At 37.4% G+C, this 9,697-nt stretch overlaps 1 long non-coding RNA gene across 1 annotated transcript in view; it reads right to left on the reverse strand.

Moving 5' to 3' along the window:
• LOC142602257 (uncharacterized) overlaps positions 1–8,479 on the reverse strand; it is a 35,078-nt gene extending 26,599 nt beyond the window's left edge. Inside the window, exon 1 of the long non-coding RNA XR_012835924.1 lies at positions 8,399–8,479. This is a non-coding gene — a long non-coding RNA (uncharacterized LOC142602257). The remainder of the gene's footprint in view (positions 1–8,398) is intronic.
• Positions 8,480–9,697: the final 1,218 nt, after the last annotated feature.

Genomic DNA, 9,697 nt, shown 5'->3' on the forward strand with positions numbered 1-9,697 from the left:
ATCTAATCTAAATCTACCCTCTTTCAGTTTAAGGCCATCGTCCCTTGCCCTATCACGACATGCCCTTGTAAAAACCACCAACTTGCACAAGGGTCAAAAAACTACAAGAGAGAGATGTTCATGATAAAGTCACAAGGATAAGAAACAAAACAGCAGGTCAGTGATGAGTATCTTTAAGGATCATACCAATGAAAATAATATAAAGAATAAACAAGAAAACCTGAAAATCTTAACAACTGATCATGATTACAGCCGAACTGGCATAACAGAGACTTGGTGGGAGAATTCATATGTCTGGAATATTAATATAAATGATATAGATTGTTCAGAAAGGAGAAGCAGGTTAAAAGCAAGGAAGGATATCATATGCTATAAAATGAAGCTCAAAGCATATGCGTGATGATAAAGAAGAAACAGACATAGGCAATCTCACAGTTAGGGTCTACTACAAAGCATTAAATCTGGAAGAACAAGTGAAGGATATTTTGTATAATTAAGTAGCAGAATCTCCTAAGGACCTGTACTCTATGTGCTTTAACTATTGAACTGTTGGTAAAGGCATACTGTGAAACACATTGATCAGCAAATTCTTGGTTGATGCTAGTTAAAAGGGAAGTACTGAAGGTGAATCAGTCTTCCAAAAGAGCTGAGGGTTTTTTTCCTGGAGGCTGTTTTCCAGTTTTTGAGAGACTTCCTCAGATATTCACTTATTGGCTTTCCCTTGGCAAAGGTAAACTTCAGGATCTTTTGGACTTGCTGAACAGGTCCCCGGCATCCTCTCAGAACTGATGATATCTGTGCTTTGTTTGAAGCAAGGACAGCAAAGACAGCAGGAAATTCACCTTCCCTAGCATTGGTGTACTAAGTAATGAAAATGTAGGGACCATGTTTAAAGCTCAGTGAAGATCAGGCTCATTTTAATCCAGATTCAGTTTAGCCGCAGAGTCCTTCTCTTTGGGCTTTGAATCCAGAGCCAGACTTCTTTTAGCTTTTGCCTTTGTCAGAGAAATTATTCTTGTCAGAAATCTTTTCAGCCACATGACTAAACTAGACCTTTCAGCCAGGACTAAGTTAGTCACAACTCATCTTTCTCAATTTGCTGGTTGGAGGCCTATTCCACATTACTTCCTTTTTTCTGCTCACGTTTACAGGCTGCCTTCATAAATGCTGTACACTGTGACTGTGCCTTGACTCTTTAAAATCCTGAAAGGTGTAGTGTCTCAGGGAGACTTCATTGTTAGGCAGTTAATTTCGAGTGCTTATAAGTTCGTGTTTCATTCAGTCAAGTAGTGTTTGTTTCTGATTTTCATGGACCTGAAAGGACCTGAGCATTTCAATACTTCCCTCAGTGTGAACGGTAAGAAACTGAGGTCTCAGGAATGTACATAAAATATGACAATATTGCACTGCAGAACTTCAAGGGCAGCATCACTTGGGTGATGCGATTGTGATAGAACTCACAATGCACAGGAAGAGAAGAAGGTAAAGCAGCAAAAGTAAAACAATAGTCTTCAGGAAGATGAGCTCTTCTGAGGCTGGACAATTGGGAAGTAAGCTCAAGAGAAAAGGTTATATGATGCTGTGACAGCTGACATATTTTGTACCTTTTATTGGATCAGACTCTACTAAATGCATCAGCTGTAGCAGCTGGCTAGTGTAATTAACACCAGCTAAAAAGGGTAAAACCTCTGCCTAGAAGAAAATAAGGGCAGGACAAATGTTTTTAATTTTTTTGACACCCTTCTTAATTATCCCAGAATGAAGTTCATCATGGCCACCTCAGATTTTCTAGCAATTGTTTTGGAGGACACAGGGAAGGCCAATGAGAAAAATTGTAAAAAGTCAAATGTAATACCAGTTCTTTCAGAAAGGGAGAGGAAGAGCAAAGCAATTCTGCCTAGCCGCATGCATATTTATCCAAGGATTTTTTCCATAATTCATAATGAATTTTTAAGCCCCAAAAGATGAGAAGGAAATAAGTAGCAGCCAATACGAATTTGTGAAATTCATCCACTTGATGAACAGGAATTTGTCAGTAACTGATCATGTCAAATCAATTTCACTCCCTCTTAAAACAGAGTTTGGCCACAAGTGGAAAAATATTCACAGGTATTCTGACTATTTGACACCGTGTTGCATGACATTGTCTTGAACAACCATCTCAGCATTGTTTAAGCCCTGATCTGGTGTATTATGTCAGGTTTTGGGGCACCAAACTCCTAGAAAGACACAAAGTCATTAGAGTCCAAGGGAGAATAACCGGGTCACAACAACATGACATATATGAAAAATTGGAGGAGGTGTATTGTATTTCTTTCTCTGGAATAAAGAAGACTGATGCGCCATGAGAACAGCCTTTAATTTTATTTACAACAGCCTTTTACAGGAATTATTTGTTCTCTCTAGTAAATAGAACAAACTTGCTCTGGCAAATTCAAATTTGGCATTAGGAAAAAGCTTTCTGACTCTAAAGACGGCAAAACACTGGGGGTTTTTTTGTTTGTTTGTTTGTTTTGGTGGGTTGTTTTTGGTTTTTTTTTTTGAGAGGGCTGTGGAGTCTCCACTGAAAATGTTTAAGAATGGGTTTAAGAGGAACATCTCTCATAAATTAAACCTGCCTAGAGAGAGGGCAGAGACCTCCCAAGGGAGTCTTATTTTCCAGTGATTCCCAGACACAGTCAAATGTCTGTAAGCTGCAGTTTCTGTGCCATCCAAAGTAGGAGATGTGTTTATAGCACAAGAGAGTATCCATGCTTTGCCTACCATGGGTAGCAGCAGCAGCTAAGGTGATACACCATTGGGTTAGAAGCTGAAGTGTCTAGCCGGGATCCCTGGTATGCTGTTTTTACTCACACTAATGTTATTCTTTGTCACCTGTGCTGCAGTCAATCTTCTCCTATGGAAATGCAGATTAGTGTTAAACTTTTTTTTTTTACTAAAAGTCCTTTACTGTCCTTGTGTTTTCTCCATTCATATGCAGCTTTCTACAGTTGATAGTGAGTAATGATGAAAATTAGCTTAGCAGAAAGTTTTGCCTGAATATATAATCTTTTAAAATTGTGATTAGAGTTTCCAGAGTCCCAGCTAAATTGAGCATTTGGCTTTTCCATTGTTTCAGAACTTGTTATTGAAGAATCTAAATGTTCCAGAATATAAAAATGTACAAATGTGTGTTAGTTGAATGGATGTAGTAAGATTTTTCTGGCATGAAAGACACAGTATTTATGAGTTAATTTAATCAGAGAAGAAAAATATTGAGTAGGTGACGAAGTAAAAATGATGACTGTGTATTATGTTTTTGCCATGCAGCTGAACAAACATATTCAGTGACAGACTTTGGCAGGAGCTGCAAAGATGTTCTTGACAATGGCATGAATAAATATTAGGTGCTGTACACAATTCACTGCATTCCAGGCCTTGAGCAAAACCAGGTGAGCTTTGCCTGGAAAATGTGGAAGAAACAATGTAAGCATGTTGGGAAAATGTAAACATCTACAGTATTCTCCCCAGCTGCTTTGCTGTAACATTTTCATTTGCATCAGCAACAACTCTGTCATTTTTTATCTGCTCTACTTTCATTGCACTTCTAGGAATCAATTAAACTCCCAGCTGCTTTAGAGTTCATGGTAGGCACTTCAATAATATTGCCTAAATCAAGGACTTTATACCTGCTAAACAAAATATACTGATCAGGCTTCGTTTCCGTTGCTGCAACTAGTGTACAAAAATATAAAGGAAAATAAATACTTTGTGATTCTTGGTGGTCAATACAGAAGCAGAGAGGATGTCTCCTAATAATTTAAGATGGAAATTAGAGGAAATTAGAGAGAAGCTATGCAACATGGATATGGGCTATGATAAATAACTAGTAGTAAGACAAAAGCCTGCTAATATATCTATTAAAAGAATGAGTATGACAATATGGAGGAGAATTTCCTGTTACAGATTTTTTTCTTCAAAGCTGCTTTATAGCTGTAATCTCTTGCTAGAACCTACAGCAGTATTGGTACAGCAACAGCTCAAGCACAGCTGACTGCTGAGGAGAAAAGAGAGATGGGAGCATTCTGCAGAAGTTCTCTACTCTTTATTCTGACTCCATTGAGTAAAATTTAATTCAAGGTTGGTCTTCACAATTTCAGTGTCCAGAGGGGTAGTGTCAACAGTACTGCTTTTTCATCTTTGTTTTTGTAATCTGAGAATATTCTTGCAACAATAGCTTCCACTGACAAATAAAAATTAGGCTAAATGCTGAATTTTCTCTCATTAGTTCTATTTTCTACTGGTCTTACTTGCAAGTGGGCAATGTTCATTTCAGAAGTAGTGTTCTTAAGTGTATTCTTCCTTCTATGTCACTCCAGAAAGCAATGGGGACAGTCTACATGGAATCTTAAAGACAAAGCTGATGTGATCTGATTCTTCTACAAGGGATAACAGTGTCTCTCCTTCTTTATAGTGTGCCTGGGATTCTTCAGGGAGTCCCAATAAGTCTGCAACAGAGAAATCATTGGCACAGCTGGGAAGGAGAGAGACAGTTTATGTCACTTCTGCAGTTCCTTTTCTGGAACGAGTCCCAGGCATAATTCAGAGCAGCTTTGGACTCCTTGACCATCTATAGCCTCATGGGGGTGTTTTAGCAGCTGAGGACAGATGTGATATTAAGCTGCCCAGCCCATAGCTTCGCTTATTCACTTGTTCTCCCTCTTTTGTGAGGGATGTGAGAGTTTGTGAGGACGTATATCAGCTTCCTGTCAGACCTTGAAGGAACTGGGCCTGGCACATTTTATTTGTGCCAGTTTTTTATTTTACTGGAAATAAACAGAACAAAGTGAAAATCCATCTTGTGGGTTTGGCTTTCTCTCCTCTATTCCTTTCAGAAGTGAAACCAATGGACTCAAACCCTTAAAACACATACTGTGAGAAGAGCAGCAAACAGACTATAGTGACATGCTGGTAAAAAAAGTCTAAAGACTGTATTTTTGTATGTAGTCTTCAGATGTCAAGATGATAGATATTAAAGAAGGAGGAAAAATACGTCTCTTCAGTCTAGAAGAGTTTGGTTAGCTGAGGATTTATGCTGTATTGCTATCTGTGATTATAATTTCATGTTTGAATATGTGCCATTTGGCTTTCTCCTCTAAGTTTGTAGAGATGGTTGATTTGCTTGAAATTACCAATATACCTCTTGTATGATAGCAGTTCCTCAGCTGTTGTCTGTTATTATTAAACAAGTTGGACAGTAATTTTCTGGCTCAGAAGGCTCCCAGAAAGGCAGATCAGGAGATATCCTGATCTGTTTGCAATTGCATATTGCATGAGGAAAGTGGAGAGTTTATTCTGAACCTCAGTTGAGAGATGACTTCATCAGGCCATTATTATACCTAATAGAACAATTTCCAAATGCCTATTACTAGGGGAAGTTTTTTTGGACTAATTATGTCTCACACATGGACATATATGGACATATTTTCAGGTATGCTTGGCAAGCTAAGAACTTTGTTTTTTTAAAAAAAACTGGCATATGCTTTGGGAATTCTAGTCCTAATTACAGTTTTTGTGAAAAGCTTGAAAATTTGGTCCCCAGAATCTTAATCAGATAATATAATATTTGCTTCATTTGTTATGTTAACTCTGTCTAGGGATCCATCACTTGTGTCATATCTCACTAGGTTCTTGACAACAGAGATAGCAGTCTGGGAACATCAGCAGCATGTGCATGGCATCTGTGATTGCCACAAGCGTGTGTTGGACACACAGAAGTGTTGCTTTCAGCTACCTTTTCTGAGATATTTTACATGCTTCACCTATCTCCTGTTATGCGGGAGGTCTAAGCATACACAATCTGAAAGAATTCCTCACTAAGAGGGGACTTCTGTGCTTCTGTGTAGGGTCAGTGTTGTGAAACAGCTACAGGAAAAACACTGAAATGTCCCCATATATGAATCTTGGGGGAGAGGTTGCTATCCTCTTTTACAAATGATAAATATAGTAAATGAAACATTATTTTAAAAAAGATTTGCAAGATATCACTAGCAGGTTTGCCACTTCCAAATCTTGAATATTGACTCACAGATCTTTGCCTTTATCCTGTAGTTCTTAATTGCAGAACTTAACAGCATCCAGAGGCAAAATTTTGAACAAATAAAGCTATGGTTCAGCATAAGAATATTTTCAGGGGTCCAAAGAGTTCTCAGTGTAAAACCAATGTAATTTTTACTGATGTTAATGAAAGCTGTGTTGGTAAGTTAAAGGGTAAGCAGACTAAGTGAATAGGAGCAACTCTGAATCTGACTTAAGAGCCAGAATGAGTGAGCCCTTTGATTAGAGGAGATATGAATACCCTCAGGACATGAAGGGTAACTTTATTACATTAATGCCTCTTTGAGGATTTTAGTCAAAAAAATTATTCTATGTTACCTTTAGTGTTAAATAAATTAAAACCAAATTTTGATCTCCAAGACAGAAATTTTACAAAACCTGTGGATTCCCAATTTCATAAGTTCCCACAATGGTCTGGACTCCTGAGCCATAGAAAAAAGCACTCCATTTCTCTAAGCTACAGTACAGTTTCGTTGCAACTGATGATGAACAGATATTACTTGTTAGGAAATCTGTCTTCCTTTTTCTTATTTTGGATGTAATCTGGAATGAAAACCAATGCTGTCATCGTACAATCTCCAAAAATAACAAGTAAAATAATATTTACAATACAACTTGGGATGTAATATTAGATTAAGCCTTTAGGCTTAGCCATATTGCAGCAGAAGGTGTAATATAAGTTTCCCAACTCCAAGTGACAATAGCAGAAAAAATAATTCAGACTCCAGTCATTGCCTCCCTGGATGAGAACAGAAGCTGCTTTCTAAACCCAAGTGCTTTGAAGCTACTGCAATACACGGCAATAAGAAACTCTAAGATAGCTTTGGATCCCCATCTCAGATACTTGTAGATTTAAATAGCAGAGAAGGGAAATTTGATTTCTTACTTGTCTGAATAAGGACAGGGCACTACCCTTTATGAGAGCTATAACTAGCTGAATAGTCAAAATGAAAAGTTTATGAACCTTCACCATCCTCTTGTTAAGCTGGAAGACATTAACACCATCAAACCCAACCTGTGGATATTGACAGACATACTTAAAAAGAGAGAGAAGCTGATCTTTGAGCCAAATGGCAATGCCCAATAAAAACAAAGCCATATAGACACCAATCACAAACACAGATTCTAGGAAATTGTTTCATAATAAGATATGTTAGGAAAGGAAAACCAGCAGACAAGGAAAGATGCAGGCAGACACTAAGAAAGAGCTCAGAAGCAGAACACCTTGGGGTAGAGAACTGAGCGGAGGGCCAGATTAGGAAAATGTGCACAAAGAGAGTATTTGTCCTTATTCTGCTGATTTTACATAATTTGTGTGTGTGTGTGTCTGAAACAATATATTCTGAATATTATCAATTCCTCCCTTTGACAGAAATGACCCTACAGGTTTCTAAATGTTGGATAACTTCGGCTACCGTTTTAGTCATTGGAAGAATTTCAACCAGGTTCAGTGTCTGAACACCATTAATTTAAAAATTTCACTAGAACTTTATGTTAGTGATTTTGTGTTCCAATTAAAAGAAGTTGATACAGAAACTGGTAAAATGATGTTTTCCATGTTTCTGTATTCTGAGGTAATTAAAATATTCACCAAACCCATAACCGACCTCTTTGTTGCTACCTTGGATTCTAACACTTCTATGAAGTTTCCTAGGAGGACAGTAGATATTTTAAAATGTGGCAAAATATAGATTTAAACTTTGAAAAAAAGGTCTAAACAGCTAAGTAATTATTGATTAATTGTACTGTGTAAAAATCCTAAATACACTGTTCTAGATGGAGCCAAACCCTGAGAATTTTATTTGAGCAAATAATGAATTAACTGTGAAATAAAGTGTGTCAGCATTTGAACTGTATTTTCTTACTGATGATTAATCTTGGAGAACTGAAGAAGCAGCAAAAGATCTCCTTAGCAGACCAGGATTTTCTAGGAAAACCTTTGCTCTCTGCCAAAAGTTTCCCATACAACTATTTTCACCCTTCTTTAGAGGGTAGATTGTGTTCCCATCTTGAAATACAATTTAATGCAATTTTTCTCCAAGAAAAGTGACTGGGAGAGTTACAAGTGAGTAATTCTATCATGCAACAATAGGGTTTTTTTTTGGGGGGGGGGGGGGGAAGCCTTCAAACAAAAAAAAAAAAAGAGAAAAAAAATCATGTTATTGCACTGTAGGAAGAGCATATAATTAATAAAACTGTGGAGTAAAATAGTCACCTGCAGCCCTTAAATAAATTCATCACAACCATGAAAAATTCTGCAGGAAAATAATGTTAAAATAGTAATTACTTGAAATGTACTTACTGTTCCTGCAGTTCTTTTGTTTAATGAATACATTTCAAACATCAGTGGCCCACTCGAAGATTGACTTGAACTCTCTCTTTGCGTTGCTTTGTTGTTAATGGCAAACAGGACTTTAACCTTACCTCCCAAGCTCTATATTACTTCTTTTTTAACTAGCTAAATAAATATCTGGTACAGTTTAACTGTGCAGTTTCACATTCTTCTTTTTCAGCAACGATGTTTAAAGAGTTTCTGTCCTCAGGTGTTTTTTTCCTGACCTGCACCTGCCTCTCTAGTTATTTTGGTACAAATCTTTTTAAAGAGGTTTAGGAAAATAGGTGAGGGAGTTAGGTTCAGATTAAAATATTCCTCTGCTTTTGTTTACTATTTTAAATTGAAACCCTGTTCCTTGAACCAGTTCCTGTGTGTCCCTACAAACAGTAGAGGCCGCACAATGGAAAAGATGGGGCAGGGCAGGAATGAGGGTTGTGAGCACGAGGATAGGGAGCTCTTTACACTGGGATTGCTACTGAAAATCATTAGACATTATAGTTGTATACCTGTCTAAAGCAGAAAAAAGACTTGGCACCAGAAAGTTGGTTTAAAAAGATAAGAAAAAGAAGAGAGCAATGATTAATTCACTAGAAGTACAGTAAGATACAAACAGCTTGCATCAGTGCACCTGTTCACCACCTTTTGGCACAGCATAAAAGAAGAGATTAAATGTTTCATTCTCTATATATTATCTGGTGGTGCACGTGTGTGAGAACACACATATGCAACCAGGCACATGTGTGAGCCTCTTTTTTCCCTCCTGGTAATGGTGCTTGGCATGGGAACTGAGCAGAAAGGCCTGGAAGCAGGAAGTGGAGGTGGCTACTAACGTGTAAGTGCTGCTGGGTCTGCTCCTGTCAACAACAATCAGAGAAGGACACTGCTATAAACAAGGGCTTGGGTGCAGTTTTTATTTAAGATATGTATCTGGATAATTAAACTGAGAAAAATATATTCATTTTGGGGAATGGAATTGTGACAAGTTCTGTCAACTTTGATTCTATTTGTATAATGTTTTGAGATAGTGGTCTTAAACAGGGATGTAAACTTGTAAAGTGGGCTAACCCCCTTTCCTTCAGTAGTCTTCATAATGCAAGCAGCTGCTCAGAAACACGAAGATCCAAACTCCAGATTTCTAAATTGGAAATGGAAATATTTAGATTATAATTATTTTCTGTGGGTCCATATGACACCCTCATACGATTTTTACATGAACAGCTTCTTAAAGTTTTAATTATATGTCATTTATTTAAGGTTATATTCATT

Source organism: Balearica regulorum, chromosome 6 (assembly GCF_011004875.1).
Source record: "Balearica regulorum gibbericeps isolate bBalReg1 chromosome 6, bBalReg1.pri, whole genome shotgun sequence".
Lineage (NCBI taxonomy): Eukaryota > Metazoa > Chordata > Aves > Gruiformes > Gruidae > Balearica > Balearica regulorum.